Here is an 18,351-nt window from a genome sequence, read left to right on the forward strand (position 1 = left end):
GTTTCTGTTTGTTAAATGAACCTTGCTATTTATTTCGTTTTTTACACCATCATGTATTTGGCCCCACAAAATAACATTTTGCTATTTTAAAAAAAGAAGAATGCATTTCACAAAATTTTATGCCTTTATCAGCTTTTTAATTTAATTTAAATAAATTTACATTCTTTTCCCCTAGACATTTCTATTCAAGGGCTCTTATTTGGTCCTCTATATTTCTTTTGATGTTAATGATTTTACATTTTAAAATAGTATTCAATCCCAAGATTTTATTTCTCTTTCTTCCAAATGGAAGTGTCTTATTTTAATTATAAAACTAATATAAGTCCATTAGAGAAAACTCTAGATAGTATGAAAGTATACAAGTTGCAGTGCAGTTCTGGCACTAACCATGTTTAGTCCAGACTCCACAGATTAAGAGCACAATCCCCAATAAGAACCCTCACTAGGATTCAAGTTTAGGGATCCCCGGGCCACCCACACTTGTGGCCAACTGGCTCCAAATACAAGTGTCCCCACAGTAATTCTCTACAATGTCTAAGGGAACTCAGGAAAGCACTATACTTAATGATTAAAATTTTATTATAAAGTTCACAAATCAGAACCAGCCAAAAGAAGAGACCCATTGGGTGAGATCTAGTAAGATCTCAAAATTAGAACTCTCATGTCCTCTGCCCATGGAACTAGGGTGCAGCACCCTCCTGGCACATCACTGTGTTCACCAACTAGGAAGCTGACCTAAGCCTTAGTGTTCAGACATTTTATTGTATTTTTATTATATGCCTATGATTTGTTTTAAATCTAAATAAATTTACTTTTTTAATGATATTTCTCAATGACTGTGTCATCCAATAAAACATTATTTGACTATGCTTTTGCAATTTAAATATCATGACTGATTGAATCATTGGCCTTTTGATTGAATTCAATCTCCAGTCTACCTTCTCTCCCTGGAGGTCAAGAAGTCAGGCCTATATTACATGGCTCAAAGCCTCAACTCTCTAATTACCTGATTGCACTTTCCAGCATGGCCCAGCTCCCATTCCTACCTTGTGTCACTTCATTAGCATAAACTCAGACATGGTCCCAGAGGCCTACCTTGAATAGCAAAGATACTCCTGCTATGAGGGGAACGTAGTAGTGGTGGGCTTGAAATTTTATTTTATTTATTTTTTAGGTTATTTATATATATTTTTTTTAATTTACATCCAAGTTAGTTAGCATATAGTGCAACAGTGATTTCAGGAGCGGACTCCATAATGCCCCTTACCCATTTAGCCCATTCCCCTTCCCACAACCCTCCAGTAACCCTCTGTTTGTTCTCCATATTTAAGAATCTCTGACGTTTCATACCCCTCCCTGTTTCTATATTATTTTTGATTCCCTTCCCTTATGTTTATCTGTTTTGTATCTTAAAGTCCTCATATGAGTTAAGTCATAGGATGTTTCTGTTTCTCTGACTAATTTCGCTTAGCGTACATAATACCCTCTAGTTCCATCCATGTAACTGCAAATGGCAAGGTTTCATTCTTTTTGATTGCCAAGTAATACTCCATTGTATGTATACACACCACTTTTCTTTATTCATTCATCCATCGATAGACATTTGGGCTCTTTTCATACTTTGGCTGTTGTTAGTGCTGCTATAAACATGGGGGTGCATGTGTTCCTTTGAAACAGCATACCTGTATCCCTTGACTAAATACCTAGTAGTGCAATTGCTGGGTTATTGGGTAGTTTTATTTTTAATTTTTTGAGGAACCTCCATATTGTTTTCCAGAGTGGCTGCATCAGTTTGCATTACCACCAGCAGTGCAAAAGAGATCCTCTTTCTCCGCATCCTCGCCAACATCTGTTGTTGCTTGAGTAGTTAACGTTAGCCATTCTGACAGGTATAAGATGGTATCTCATTGTGGTTTTGATTTGTATTTCCCTGATAATGAGTGATGTTGAGTAGTTTTTCATGTGTCAGTTGGCCATCTGGATGTCTTCTTTGGAGAAGTGTCTATTCATGTCTTTTGCCCATTTCTTCACTGGATTATTTGGTTTTTTGGGTGTTGAATTAGACAAGTTCTTTACAGATTTTGGATACTAACCCTTTATCTAATGTCATTTGCAAATATCTTTTCCCATTCTGTCAGTTGCCTTTTAGTTTTGCTGACTGTTTCCTTTGCTGTGCAGAAGCTTTTTATTTGGATAAGGTCCCAATAGTTCATTTTTGCTTTTGTTTCCCTTGCCTCTGGAGATGTGTTGAGTAAGAAGTTGCTGCAGCCAAGATCAAAGAGGTTTTTGCCTGCTTTCTCCTCGAGGATTTTGATGGCTTCCTGTCTTATGTTTAGATCTTTCATCCATTTTGGGTTTAATTTTGTGTATGGTGTAAGAAAGTGGTCCAGGATCATTTTTCTGCATGTTTCTGTCCAGTTTTCCCAGCACCACTTGCTAAGGAGACTGTCTTTATTCCATTGGATATTCATTCCTGCTTTGTCAAAGATTAGTTGGCCATACGTTTGTGGGTCCATTTCTCGGTTCTCTATTCTGTTCCATTGATCTGCATGTCTGTTTTTGTGCCAGTACCATACTGTCTTGATGATTACAGCTTTGTAGTACAGCTTGAAGTCCAGGATTGTGATGCCTCCTACTTTGGTTTCCTCTTCCAAGATTGCTTTGGCTATTTGGATCTTTTCTGGTTCCACACAAATTTTAGACTGTTCTAGCTCTGTGAAGAGTGCTGCTGTTATTTTGATAGGGATTGCATTGAATATGTAGATTGCTTTGGGTAGTATCGACATTTTAACAATATTTATTCTTCTTATCCAGGAGCATGGAATATTTTTCCATTTTTTTTGTGTTGTCTTCAACTTGTTTCATAAGCTTTCTATAGTTGTCAGTGTATAATTTTTTCACCTCTTTGGTTAGATTTATTCCTTGGTATGTTATGGGTTTTGGTGCAATTGTAAATGAGGTTGATTCCTTGGTTTCTCTTTCTGTTGCTTCATTGTTGATGTACAGGAATGCAACCGATTTCTGTGCATTGATTTTATATCCTGCAACTTTGCTGAATTCATGAACCAATTCCAGAGGTTTTTTGGTGGAATCTTTTGGGTTTTCCATATAGAATATCATGTCATCAGTAAAGAGTAAAAGTTTGACCTCCTCCTGGCCAATTTGGATGCCTTTTATTTCTTTGTGTTGTCTGATTGCAGAGGCTAAGACTTCTAATACTATGTTGAATAACAGTGGTGAGAGTGGACACCCCTGTCTTGTTCCTGACCTTAGGAGGAAAGCTCTCAGTGTTTCCCCATTGAGGATGATATTAGCGTTGAGTCTTTCATATTTGGCTTTTATGATCTTGAGGTATGATCCTTCTATCCCTACTTTCTTGAGGGTTTTTATCAAGAAAGGATGCTGTATTTTGTCAAATGTTTTCTCTGCATCTTTTGAGAGGATCATGTGGTTCTTGTCCTTCTTTTATTGATGTGATGCATCACATTGATTGTTTTTTGGATATTGAACCAGCCCCGCATCTCAGGTATAAATCCTACTTGGTCGTGGTGAATAATTTTTTAATGTATTGTTGGATCCGGTTGGCTAATATCTTGTTGAGGATTTTTGCATCCATGTTCATCAGGGAAATCGGTCTGTAGTTCTTTTTAGTGGGGTCTTTGTCTGGTTTTAGAATCAAAGTAATGCTGGCTTCATAGAAAGAGTTTGGAAGTTTTCCTTCCATTTCTGTTTTTTGGAACACCGTCAAGAGAATAGGTGTTAACTCTTCCTTAAATGTTTGGTTGAAGGGGCGCCTGGGTGGCTCAGTCGGTTAAGTGTCCAACTTCAGCTCAGGTCATGATCTCACAGTTCGTGAGTTCGAGCCCTGCATCAGGCTCTGTGCTGACAGCTCAGAGCCTGGAGCCTGCTTCACATTCTGTGTCTCCCTCTCTCTCTGCCCCTTCCCCGCTCATTCTGTGTCTCTCTCTGTCTCAAAAATAAACATTAAAAAAAAAATTAAAAAAAAAAAAAAGTGTTTGGTTGAATTCCCCTGGAAAGCTATCTGGCCATGGACTCTTGTTTTGGGGGAGATTCTTGATTACTGATTTGATTTCTTTACTGGTTATGGGTCTGTTCAAATTTTCTGTTTCTTCCTGTTTCTCTTTTGGTAGTTTGTATGTTTCTAGGAATTTGTCCATTACTTACAGATTGCTGTTTTATTGGTTTATAATCGCTCATAATATTCTCTTATTATTGTTTGTATTTCTGCTGTGTTGGTGATGGCCTCTCCTCTTTCATTCTTGATTGTATTTATTTGGGTCCTTTCCTGTTTCTTTTGATCAACCTGGTTAAGGGTTTATCAAAGTTTTTAATTCTTTCAAAGAACCAGCTTCTGGTTTCATTGATCTGTCTGTTTTTTTTTTTTTTGGGGGGGGGGGGGGTTTGAGTAGCAGTCATTTCACTCTAATCTTTATTATTTCCTGTCTTCTGCTGGTTTGAGTTTTTATTTGCTGTTCTTTTTTCACCTCTTTAAGGTGTAAGGTTAGGTTGTGTATCTGAGATCTTTCTTCCTTGTTTAGGAAGGTCTGGATTACTATATATACTTCCTTCTTATGACTGCCTTTGCTGTGTCCCAGAGGTTTTGGGCTATGGTGTTACCATTTTCATTGGCTTCCATGAACTTTTTAATTTCCTCTTTAACTTCTTGGATGGCCCGTTCATTCTTTAGTAGGATGTTCTTTAGTCTCCAAGTATTTGTTACCTTTCCAAATTTTTTATTGTGGTTGATTTCAAGTTTCATAGAGTTGTGATCTGGAAATATGCATGGTATCATCTCGATCTTTTTATACTTGTTGATGGCTGATTTGTGTCCCAGTATGTGATCTATTCTGGAGAATGTCCCGTGTGCACTGGAGAAGAATGTATATTCCACTGCTTTTGGATGAAGTGTTCTGATTATATCTGTTAAGTCCATCTGGTCCAGTGTATCATTCAGAGCCATTGTTTCCTTATTGATTTTTTTGTTTAGATGATCTGTCCATTGCTGTAAGTGGGGTGTTGAAGTCCCCTCCTATTATGGTATTATTATCAATGAGTTTATCTTTTTGATTAATTGATTTATATTTTTGGGAGCTCACACATTTGGAGCATAAATGTTAACAATTGTTAGGTCTTCTTGGTGGAATGTCCCCTTATTTATGATCATGCCCTTCTTCATTTCTTGTTATAATCTTTATCTTAAAGTCTAGATTTTCTGACATAAGTATGGCTACTCCAGCTTTCTTTTGTCGACCATTAGCATGATACATGGTTCTTCATCCCCTTACTTTCAATCTGAAGGTAGTTTTAGGTCTAGAGTGGGTCTCTTGTAAACAGCATATAGATGGATCTTGTTTTCTTATCCATTCTGTTACCCTATATCTTTTGATTGGAGCATTTAGTCCATTGACATTTAGAGTGAGTACTGAAAGATATGAATTTATTGCCATTATGTTTCTTACAGAGTTGGAGTTTCTGGTAGTGTTCTCTGGTCCTTTCTAGTTTTTGTTGCTTTTGGGGTTTTTTTGGGTTTTTTTGTTATTTTGGTTTATGGTTTTTTTTGCATCTTTTCTCTCCTCAGAGAGTCCCCCTTAAAATTTCTTGTAGGGCTAGTTTAGTGGACATGAACTCCTTTAATTTTTTTTGTGTGGGAAACTTTTAATCTCTCCTATTTTGAATGAAAGTCTTGCTGGATAAGGAATTCTTGGCTGCATATTTTTCTGATTCAGCACATTGAATATATCCTGCCACTCCTTTCTGGCCTGCCAAGTTTCTGTGGATAGGTGTGCTGCAAACCTGATCTGTCTTACCTTGTAGATTAGGGACTCTTTTTCCCTTGCTACTTTCATGATTCTCTCCTTTCCTGAGTATTTTGTGAATTTGACTATGATATGCCTTGTTGGTGGTCGGTTTTTGTTGAATCTAGTGGAAGTCCTCTGTGCTTCCTGGATTTTGATGTCTGTGCCTTTCCCCAGGTTAGGAAAAGTTTTCCACTATGATTTGCTCACATAACCCTTCTACCCTTTTTTCTCTCTCTTCATCTTCTGGGACTCCTGTGATTCTGTTCTTGCTCCTTTTGAGTCACTGATTTCTCCAGTTCTTAATCGTGCTCTTTTGTCTTAGTCTCCCTCTTTTTTCTGCTTTTTTATTCTCCATAAATTTGTCTTCTATATCACTGATTCACTGCTCTGCCTCATACATCCTTGCTGTCGTGGCATCCATTCCAGATTGCAGCTCAGTTATACCATTTTTTATTTCATCCTGACTAGTTTTTACTTCTTTTATCTCCACAGAAAGGTATTCCAATCTATTTTCAACCCCAGCTAGTATTCTTATTATCGTGATTCTAAATTGTGGTTCAGACATCTTGCTTGTATCTGTGTTAATTCCCTGGCTGTGGTTTCTTCCTTCTCTTTCTTTTGGGGTGAATTCCTTTGTTTCATCATTTTGAAGGAAGAAAAGGAATTGATAAGGAAAAAAAAACAACCCAAAAAGAAATCAAATAAATGATGTTAGATCATAGGTGTGTTTTGGTCTGGTTGTTGTAAGGAGCTTGATAGATTAGAGAAAAAAGGGGAAAGGGGGAAAAAAGGAAAATGTCTGAAATTTTCAAAAAATAAATAGGTAAAATGAAATTATGGAAATAAAATAGAATTTGAGAAATTTACAAAACTGTAAAAGATATACTGGAAGAAGTTAAATATATTTTCAATAAAAATTGAAAATAGAAATAACATTTTTTCTTTCTGTATTGAAGAAAAGAGAAACGAAAAAAAATTGAATAGATGGACCAACTAACACACTGAAATACGATTGAAATTGCATTGTTTTCCCCTAGAAGTCAAACTCTGAAGCACTTTATAGTCCATAAACGAAGCAAGCGGAGAGACTTGTGGTGTTCCTGAAGAGTGAGGTTAGCCCAGTTGTGTGGGGCTTAATGTAACAGCTCCATTCTCCACTAGATGTCACCGTTTAGCTTACTGGGGTGGATTGTTGTGGCACTTGTAGTTGTGTATGCGTATGCGTGGGAGAGGTGAAAATGGCATCACCCAGCTACCCAGTCTCTGTTATCAGAACTCTGTACTGCCTGATCAGCAATCGCACACCCATCCTTTGTCTCAGGCTTCCGTCCACTCCCTACTTTTACATTGTCCGTGACCAAGCCATCAGGTTGCCAGGTGCCACTTTCCTTCTTAGTTTTATCTCAGATGCAGCACTGTTTTTGCAGCTCCTCACTTCTGAGGGACTGTGGTTTTGACCCTCTCAGATCCTCTGGGGGGAGGGTTCACAGAGCAATGGCTGGGTGCCAGCCGCACCCAGAAATGTTCGCAGGACCGTGCTGCTGCCGATGTCCAGAATCTGTGGCTGGATTCCAGACCACCCCAGAAAAACTTCTCGCAATCATGTAGCAGCAGTGTTTCAGGGATTATGGTAAGTCACAACACATATCTGGCACTTGGCTTCCCCCTTAACGTCCTTCTTCCAGCACCGGTGAATGTCATTTTTCTCTGGGGTCTGTGAGGACCTTTGGCTGTAGGGTGGCTACACGACCTCTACCAAATGTCCTCCCAGAAGGCAATTGCCTTCTCTTGTGTGGCCCCAGGACTCCCAGACCTCACTCTCTGCTCCTGTGGATTCACCCTTCCCACCAGAGCACCACCAGGTATGGAGCTGCAGAGTTTCAGAGTCTGTGCTCCCCCTGTTTTATAGAGTTTTCATAGAATTTAAACACTCTCCTTTCTCCTTTTTCCCGTTTTTATTCAGTCCCTGCGGCTGTTTCCACTTTTCCCCTTCTCTCCAGCTGCTTTGGGTGGTGTGCTTTTCCCATACTCCCCCATTCTCTGTCCTCTCTTTGCAAGTAAAAACAGCTCCCTGCCCTCTGCAGCTTCTCTCTCCCCCAGTTCACCTCTCCGCACTGCCTACCTGCTAAGTTCTATGGTTCAGGTTATGCAGATTATTGTGTTAATCCTCAAATTAGTTTTTTAGGCGTGCAGGAAGGTTTAGTGTTGGTCTGGCTGTATTTCATGAATGCGAGACACAAAATGCAAAAATACAAACAAAAAATACAAATGCAAAAAAAATACAGAAAAAAAATACAAACAAACAAAAAAACCTTCCATGCTCTTCTGCCATCTTGCCCCTCTCCTGCAATTTTAAATAGAGTATTCAAAGTAAACCTCATTGAATAGTTGAGATATGAACAAAGACTTGAAGGGTATGAACAGATTATCCATAGAATGCAGGGAAACAGTATTCCAAGTATAGCACTTGCCATTGCGTAGGTTGAAAATACTTTTCAAGCCTCTTTAGAGTCATATTTGTTAATTATCCATGGTGAGGCACATCACCAAGTCAATCCAAATTCAAAGGATAGGGAAATAGATACTCCTTTTGATGGAAAGATTTTCAACATCATGTTGCACAGATGTTGATATAGATAGTCAAGAATTTGGTGCCATTTTTTTCAGACTCTTTCTCACTACTATATGTGGAATAGAGTATAAAACAGGAGGATGAGAGTAGTAAAAGATTAAATCAGAAATGATATCGAGGGTGGAAGACACAGTGATATGGGGCCTTGTAGGCTATAGTGAGCACTTTGGCTTTTTACTGTGGGCGAAATAGGAATGGTTTTTAACAGGAGATTGACACAATCTAACTTATATTCTAATAGGATTGATCACTCAGACTGCCATATTGGAAAGTAGACTGTAAAGAGGAAGAATTGGAAGCAAGGAGACCAGTAAGGAGGGTATTACAGTAACCAAAGCTGCAGTGGGACTCAGGTTGACTAGGGCTGTGGTGGTGGCAGTGGGAGCTGGTAAGATGTGGTCAGATTCTGGAAATGGTTTTGTTTTGTTTTGTTTTGTTTTTAACATTTTGTATGGTAGATTCCTGACAGATTTGATAGAGGTAACAGAGAGATTGAAGTATCAAGGATGACTTAAAGTTTTTTTCCACAAGCAAGTGGAAGAATGAACTGAGAAGTCTATGTATAGGTGGCCAGATGGTGGGGGAGGGGGCAGTTTGGACAAATTGGCCTTGCAGTAACTACTGGAAATCCTACTGGTGATAACCATTAACAAGCAATTCAGTAAAGATCTGCACTCAGGGTACAAGACTTTTGATGATCAACATAAGAATAGTGTTGACAGCCATGGCACTGGAATAGATCAGTACAGTTAACCCATGTACAACACAGGTTTGAACTTCATGGGTCCATTTGTATGCAGATATTCTTCAATAAATACATACAATATTATGAATGTGTTTTTTCTTCCTTAGGATCTTCTTAACATTTTTCTTCTTCTACCTTACTTTATTGTAAGAATACAGTATATAATATGTAAAACACACAAAATACGTGTTAATCAACTGTATGTTTCAGGTCAACTGTAGACTGTTAGTTGACTTTTGAGGGGGTCAACATTATATGTGGATTTTTGACTACATGGGGGTTTGGTGCTCCTAACTCCAGTTTTTATCAATGGACAGCCATACTTGGATAGGAAGATTAAATTTCCTATAAGTTTCCCAGATCTTTAAAATTAACCTTAACGTAGTTTGTATTAAAAACCTCTATAATTTGTGTGTATATATGTGTCTGAGAGAGAAAAACATGGTAATGTAATCCTAACATCATGAAATAGTAAAGTACCATTTACCAAAACCATCTTGTAGAGAATAAAATGCAGTGTTATTTGCAAGAACATGAGTTTGGCCAAATAGAACAGAATAAAGACTATATAGAAATTTAGGGGGCACCCGCATGACTCAGTTAAACTTGATTTCGGCTCATGTCATGACCTCATGGTTCATGAATTAGTGCAGAGCCTGCTTGAGATTCTCTCTCTCTCTGCCCCTCCTACATGTATGCTCTCTTTCCAATTAAATGAATAAGCTATTTAAAAAAGAGAAAAAAAGAAATTTAGTATACGACAGAGGAGATAGTATAAATCAGTAGGGAAACTGATGTCAAAATCATGTCAGGAATGGTTGTTTTCTATGAAGAAAAAAAACTATAATGTTTTTCTGTACACATTTAAGTATTTATGTGTTTTTTTGTTTTTGTTTTTGTTTTACAAGTCAAGTTAGTTAAAATACAGTGTAGTATTGGTTTCAGGAGAATTTAGTGATTCATCACTTACATGTAACACCCAGTGCTCATCCCAACAAGTGCCTGCCTTAATACCCATCACCCATTTAGCCCATCCTCCTGCCCACTTCTGCTCTGGCAACCTTCAGTATCTTCTCTGTATTTAAGAGTCTCTTATGGTTTGCCTCCCTCTCTGTTTTTCTTACTTTTCCTTCCTTTCCCCTATGTTCCATCTGTTTCGTTTTTTAAATTCTATGTATGAGTGAAATCATATAATATTTGTCTTTCTCTGACTGACTTATTTCACTTAGCATAACACTCTAGTTCTATCCACCTTGTTGTAAATGGCAAGATTTCATTATTTTTCATAGCTGACTAATTCCATTGCTTGTGTGTGTGTCTGTATGTGTGTGTGTACACCCACCACATCTTCTTTATCCATTCATAAGTCAGCGAACATTGGGCTCTTTCCGTAATTTGGTTTTTGTTGATAGTGCTGCTATAAACATTGGGGTGCATGTGCCCTTTTTAATCAGCATTTTTGTATCCTTTGGATTAAATACCTAGTAGTGCAATTGCTGAGTCATAGGGTAGCTGTATTTTCTTTTTTTTTTTTCCTTTAATTCTGTTTATTTAGTTTTTTTAATAATTTATTGTCAAATTGGCTAACACACAGTGTATACAGTGTGCTCTTGGTTTTGGGGGTAGATTCCCGTGATTCATCACTTACATATAACACCCAGTGCTCATCCCAGCAAGTGCCCTCCCCCCATTTCCCCTCTTGCCTGCACCCCCATCAACCCTTAGTTTGTTCTCTGTATTTAAGAGTCTCTTATGGTTTGCCTCCCTCCCTCTCTGTAACTTTTTTTTTCCCCTTCTCTTCCCCCATGGTCTTCTGTTGAGTCTCTCAAGATCACATATGAATGAAAACATATATCTGTCTTTTTCTGACTGACTTATTTCACTTAGCATAATATCCTCTAGTTCCATCCACATTGCTGCAAATGGCAGGATTTCATTCTTTCTCATTGCCAAGTAGTATTCCATTGTATATATAAACCACATCGTCTTTATCCATTCATCAGTTGATGGACATTTGGGCTCTTTCCATGATTTGGCTATTGTTGAAAGTGCTGCTGTAAACATTGGGGTACGTGTGCCCCTGTGAATCAGCAGTCCTGTATCCTTTGGATAAATTCCTGGTGGTGCTATTCCTGGGTAATAGGGTAGTTCTATTTTTAATTTTTCGAGGAACCTCCACATTGTTTTCCAGAGCAGCTGCACCAGTTTGCACTCTCACCAACAGTGCAAGAGGGTTCTCATTTCTCCACATCCTTGCCAACATCTGTTGATTCCTGAGTTAATCATAGCCATTCTGACAGATGTGAGATGATATCTCATTGTGGTTTTGATTTATATTTCCCTGAGGACAAAGATGTTCAAGCATCTTTGATGTTTGTTTGCCATCTGGATATCTTCTTTGGAAAAGTGTCTGTTCATGTCTTCTGCCCATTTCTTCACTGGATTATTTGTTTTTTGGGTGTTGTGTTTGAGAAGTTCTTTATAGATTTTGGATACTAACCCGTTATCCAATATGTCATTTGCAAATACCTTCTCCCATTCCGTTGATTGCCTGTTTCCTTCTCTGTGCAGAAACATTTGTATCTTGATGAGGTCCTAATAGTTCATTTTTGCTTTTGTTTCCCTGGCCTCTGGTAACATGCTGTGGTCCAGGTCAAAGAGGTAGAATTTTGAGTTTTAGGTCTTACATGTAGGTTTTTCAGGCTTTTTGCATCTATTTTTGTGTGTGGCATAAGAGAGTGGTCCAGTTTCATTCTTCTGCATGTTGCTGTCCAGTTCTCCCAGCACCATTTGCTAAAGAAACAGTCTTTTTTCCATTGGATATTCTTTCCCGCTTTGTTCAAGATTAGTTGGCCATATATTTGTGGGTCCATTTCGGGGTTTTCTATTCCATTGATCTATGTGTCTGTTTTTGTGCCAATACCATACTGTCTTGATGATTACAGCTTTGTAGTATAGCTTGAAGTTCACAGAATTTTAATGCTTCCAGTCTTGGTTTTCTTTTTCAACATTACTTTGGCTATTTGCTGTCTTTCATAGTTGCATACAGATTTTAGGATTGTTTGTTCTAGCTCTGTGAAGAATGCTCATGTTATTTTGATAAGGATTACATTGAATGTGTAGATTGCCCTGGGTAATATCAACATGTTTTTTGAGTATCAACATTTTAACAATATTTATTTTTCCAATCCATGAGCACGGAATATTTTTCCATTTCTTTGTGTCATCTTCAATTTTTTTTCATAAGGTTTCTATAGTTTTCAGCATACAGATTTTTTAGCACTTTGGTTAGATTTATTCCTAGGTATCTTATGGTTTTTGGTGCAAGTATAAATGGGATAAATTCCTTGATTTCTTATTCTGCTGCTTCATTATTGGTGCAAAGTAGTGCAACCAATTTCTGCATGACTGTCCTGTGAGTTTGCTGACTTCACATATCAGTTCTACCAGTTTTTTGGTGGTCTTTCCGGTTTTCCATGTAGAGTATCATGTCATCTTTAAAGAGTGAGACTTTTGACTTCTTTCTTGGCAACTTGCATGCGTTTTATTATTATTATTATTATTATTATTATTATTATTATTATTATCATTATTATTATTTGGTCTGCTGAAGCTAGGAATTCCAGTACTATACTGAACAACAGTGGAGAGAATAGACATGCCTGTCATGCTCCTGACCTTAGGAGGAAAGCTCTCAGTTTTTCCCCATTGAGAATGATATTAGCTATGGATTTCTCATATATGGCCTTTATTATGTTCAGTTATGTTTCTTCTATCCCTACTTCTTAAGGATCTTTATCAAGAAAGGATGCTGTATCTTGTCAAATGCTTTTTCTGCATCTCTTGACAGGATTAGATGGTTCTTATCCTTTCTTCTAGTAAAGTGATGTTTCACATTGATTGATTTGCAAATATTGAACCAGTCCTGCAGCCCAGGAATAAATCTCACTTGATCATAGTAAATAATTCTTTTAATGTACTGTTGGATTCGATTTGCTAGTGTCTTGTTGAGAATTTTTGCATCCATGTTCATCAGGGATATTATCTTGTAATTCTCCTTTTTAGTGGGGTCTTTGTCTGGGTTTGGAATCAAGGTAATGCTGGCTTCATAGAATTGGAAGCCCCACAGTTGGAAGCTTTCCTTCGATTTCTATTTTTTGGAATAGTTTGAGAATAATAGGTATTAACTCTTCTTTAAATGTCTGGTAGAATGCCCCTGGGAAGCCACATCTGGCCCAGGACTCTTATTTGTTGGGAGATTTTTGATAACTCTCAATTTTTACTGGTTATGGGTCTGTTCAAATTTTTAATTTCTTCCTATTTCAATTTTGGCAGTGTGTGAGTTTCTAGAAATTTGTCCATTTCCAGATTGCCCAGTTTTTTGGCATATAATTTTTCACAGTAAATTGTATTTCTATGATGTTGGTTATGATCTTTCCTCTTTCCTTTGGGTCCTTTCTCTTTTCTTTTTGATAAGACTGGCTAGTGGTTTATCAATATTATTTATTCTTTAAAAAAATCAGCATTTAATTTCATTGATTGTTCTACCCTTTTTTTAAAATATCTTTTATTTCCATTCTAACCTTTATTATTTCCCTTTCTTCTGCTGTCTTTAGGCTTTATCTGCTACTCCTTTTCCATCTCCTTTAGGTATAGGGTTAGATTTTGAATTTGGTACCTTCCTTCCTCCTTGAGAGAGGCCTGAATTGCAATGTACTTTCCACTTAGGACTGCCTTTGCTGCATCCCAAAGGGTTTGGACTGTTGTGTCTTCATTTTTATTTACTTCCATGTATTTTTTAATTTCTTCTTTAATTTCCTGGTTAACCCATTCATTCATGTTTTCTAACCTCCTTATATTTGAGGGCTTTCAATATTTTTTTCTTTGGGTTGATTTCAAATTTCATAGCATTGTGATCTGAAAATATCCATGGTATGATCTCAGTCTTTTTGTACCTGTTGAGGGCTGATTTGTGACCCAGTATGTGATCTGTTCTGGAGAATGTTCCATGTGCACTTGAGAAGAATGTGTATTCAGCTTTAGGATGAAATGTTCTGAATATATTTGTTAAGTCCATCTGGTCCAGTGTGTCATTAAAAGCCATTGTTTCCTTATTGATTTTCTGCTTACATAATGTGTCCATTGCTTTAAGTGGGGTATTAAAGTCTGCTACTCTTATGGTATTATTATCAATGAATTCCTTTAGGTTTGTTATTAGTTGATTCTTATATATTTCAGTGCTCCCAAATATATTTGGGTGCATAAATATTTATAATTGTTAGGTCTTCTTGATGGATAGACCCTTTAATTATAATACCCTTTTTCATGTCTTGTTGTAGTCTTTGCTTTAAAATCTAGTTTGTGTGGGGGTCCCTGGGTGGCTCAGTTGGTTAAACATCTGACTCTTGATTTCAGCTCAGGTCATGATCTCATGATTCATGAGATTGAGCCCCGCATTGGACTCTGCACTGACAGTGCAGAACCTGCTAGGATTCTGTCCCCCTTTCTCTCTGCCTCTCTGCAACTCACATGCTTACTGGCGCTCTCTCTCTCTCTCTCTCTCTCTCTCTCTCTCTTTCTCTCTCTGTCTCTCAAAATAAATAAACATTAAAAAAAAATTTTTTTTAATCTAGTTTGTCTGATGTAATTATGGCTACTCCAACTTTCTTTTGACATCCGTTAGCATGATAGATGCTTCTCCATCCCCTCACCTTCAATCTGCAGTTGTGTTTAGGTCTAACAGAGTCTCTCATAGGCAGCATATAGATGGATCTTGTTTTTTATCCATTCTGATACCCTGTGTCTTATGATTGGAATATGTACTCTGCTTACCTTCAGAGTAATTATTGAAAGATATGAATTTTAATGCCATTTTGATACCTGTAGACTTGGTGTTTCTGATAACATTCTCTAGTCCTTTATAGTCTTTGTGGCTTTGGTCTTTTTTTTTCCTCCACTCAGAGAGTCCCCCTTAAAATTTCTTGCAGGGCTGGTTTAGTGGTCATGAACTCCTTTAGTTTTCGTTTGTCTGGGAAACTCTTTATCTCCCCTTTATCCTGAATGACAGCCTTGCTGGATAAAGGATTTCTTGGCTGCGTATTTTTCCCATTCTGTACATTGAATATTTCCTGCCACTCCATTTTGGCCTGCCAAGTTTCAGTGAACCGGTCTGCTACTAACCTTATGTGTCTACCCTTGTAAGTTAAGGACTATTTGTCCCCAGCTGCTTTCAGAATGCTCTCTTTATCTTTGTATTTTGCCAGTTTCACTAGGATATGTTATGGTGTTGACCTGTTTTGTTGATTCTGAAAAGAGTTTTCTGTACCTCTTGGACTTGAATGGCTGTTTCCTTCTCCAGATTAGGGAAGTTCTCTAATTTGTTCAAATAAGCCTTCTGCTTCCTTTTCCTGCCCTTCTCTTCTGGCACTCCTGTGATACAGATATTGTTTCATTTTATGGAATCACTTAGTTCTCTAAGTCTCCCCTCATGATCTGATAATTTCTTTTTCCTCTTTTTTCTCAGCTTCATTATTTTCCATAATTTTATCTTTTATATTACCTGTTCTCTTCTTTGCTTCTTCAGTCCTCGTTGTGACTGTATCCAGTTGGTTTTACATCTCAGTGATAGCATGTTTTAATTCATTGTGATTAGTTTTTAGGTCTTTGATCTCTGCAGCCAGGGTTTCTCTGGTATCTTCTATGCTTTTTTCAAGCCCAGCTAGTAGTCTTATGACTGTTGTTCTAAATTCTAAATGTTGTTTTTATCTGTTTTGAGCATGTCCCTGGCTGTGATTTCTTTGGCAAGAATTCTTCTGTTTTGTCATTCTGGCTGTTTCTTTCTTTTGCATGTTTTAGAAGCTTGTTATGTGTCCTGCACCTGCAAATACTGCTATATATAAAGGGCTCATACACTGTCTGAGGCCTGGCACTCCAGGAAGTGTTTCCATTGTATGCTCTGCACACTCTGTTGTTGCATTTTGGCTGCTCTTTCCCACTGGTCAGTCCTCTGCAGAGCTCCTCTTTGCTTGCAGTAGCGGAGTGTTTGAACTTTTAACTGTGTGTGCTTTGAATTTTTTGTTGGAGTAAACCTGGAAGAAAGTGGGGGGGGGGGGTGGGATAAATGCCTGATCCCAAAAAAAGAGAAAAGGAAAGGGAACAACAACAAAAACCAAACAGGATCAAAAAACTATAAGGGTTATTTCTAAGAAAAATAAAGGGGTGAAAAAAAAGAAGAGAAAAATAATAAAAAAGCAGATCCAAAAAAAAAAAGAGAGAGAAAAGGAAATAAAAAAAACAACAGGTAACTAAAATCCTGATTCCAAAAGAAAAAGAGAAAAAAAAAACACAGGTGTCATTTAAAGCACTATATTTTCAATGCACTTGGTGCATGGGGGATGCTAGCTGTGCTGGTCTGGAGGAGAGGCCTGCTGCGTTGGCCCAGAGTCAGTCTTGCTCCAGTAAATAAGCAGTTGCCAGACAGGGGTGGGCAGGCATGGTTTAGTGTAAGTGGGTCTGCCTATACTGGGGGCTACTGTGCTGTTCTCTGAAGACCTACTGTGTTGGTGGTAGGGAGAAAATGGTGCCACACAGAATAGCGAGGGCAGTTGATTTGCCCTACGCCATAGTTCTCCCTTGTTTTTTCTTTGGTATGCAGCTAGGATTCAAAACCCAAAGTCTCAAAGGACTGGGCACCACGCATATCTGACCCTCTCCTCCAGAGTAGAGCCTCTGCACCCTGTGTCATTAGCCCTCTGTCCCTGAAAAACAGTCCCATGCCTGCATAGTGCACAAAATATATAGTGTCACACCGCTAAAAGCAGCAAAGGTTATATTCCCTCGGGGTGTGCCTCTGTCCCATGCTGATGAAAGGCCTTTGCCTGGTACCTGCAGGGTCTTTTGGCTTTGGGGAGGCAATAAACCCTCTTCCCAAAGTACTCCAAAAAGGGGAGTGTTCTCTCCCAATGTGACCTGAAATGCCTACACCACACTATGCACTTCCAGGCCAGCTCCCTCCCCAGGAGTGTGCACCACAGCTCTGCTCCAGAGAAAGTCATGCACTTCCAAAACCTCAGAGTTTGAGCTCCAAATGCTATTGCAGAAAAAACCCTGTGACGCTCAGTATTTCTTGCTCTCCAGTCCATGATCCAGAGAGATTTTCCTCTTATGCAAACTCGATGGTGCATTTTCTCAGTGCCACTCTCTCTTTCTCTCCCTTTTGTCTCCATGGAAAGGGTTCCCTCCCCTCCATGACACTGCCATTTTTCTCTCCCCCAGTTCACTTCCACACACCTGCCTCACTCTCTCCCTCCAACTGTAGAGATCCTTCTGCTACTCCGCAGATTGATTTCCTGGGTGTTTGAATTGATCTGACCTCAATATAGCTGTGTTTGAGGAATGAGGAAAGCCCAGTGTCCCCCTACTTCTCTGCCATCTTAACCCCTCCCTCAAGTATTTATACAGTTTTATGGATTAAATACCTAAATGTAAAAAGCAAAACTTTATAGAATTTGTTTTAAAGTATCAAAAAATCTCTCTTGAACATTTTGCTACAGAAGTAATTCTTAATCAAAATTCAAGTGCAAGCCAAAAAGGAAAAGATTGATATATTTGAATTTGTTAAAATATAAAACTTCTATTATAAGAATCAGTATGTCAAATGAAAGGACAACCCATACTCTGTGAGAAGACGTTCACAGTACGTATAATTGACAGTGCATTACTATTGAGGATACATTAACTTAAACATCAATAATAATATAGAAAATTAGGCAAAGAATATGAAGTCAAAAGTCAGCAATCAGGAAAATGCAAGTTAAAATAATGTGATACTATTTCTAAATACTTCTAAAAGAATGTGATCAGTGTGATACCAGTTATCAGTGTCAAAAATATGTGGAGGGATACCTGGGTAGCTGTCAGTTGAGCATATGACTCTTGATTTCGGCTTGGGTCATGATCCCAGGGTCATGGGATTGAGCCCCACATCAGGCTCTACTCACTCTGTGTGGGAAGCCTGCTTGGGATTCTCTCTCTCTTTCTCTCTCTCCCCCTCTGCACCTCTCCCCCACTCGCACACACTCTCTTTGTCTAAAAATAAATAATAAATAAAAATATATAATGAGTATAATAACAAGGTAAAGAAGTTACAATACAGT

General features: G+C 38.2%; 1 protein-coding gene across 4 annotated transcripts in view; it reads left to right on the forward strand.

Annotated features, from left to right (window-relative positions):
- The window catches only part of SCLT1 (sodium channel and clathrin linker 1), a 220,620-nt gene that overhangs the window by 64,018 nt on the left and 138,251 nt on the right, over window positions 1–18,351 (forward strand). The gene's annotated exons all lie outside the window — the stretch shown is intronic.

This window comes from Panthera leo, chromosome B1, assembly GCF_018350215.1.
Source record: "Panthera leo isolate Ple1 chromosome B1, P.leo_Ple1_pat1.1, whole genome shotgun sequence".
In the NCBI taxonomy this organism is placed as follows: domain Eukaryota; kingdom Metazoa; phylum Chordata; class Mammalia; order Carnivora; family Felidae; genus Panthera; species Panthera leo.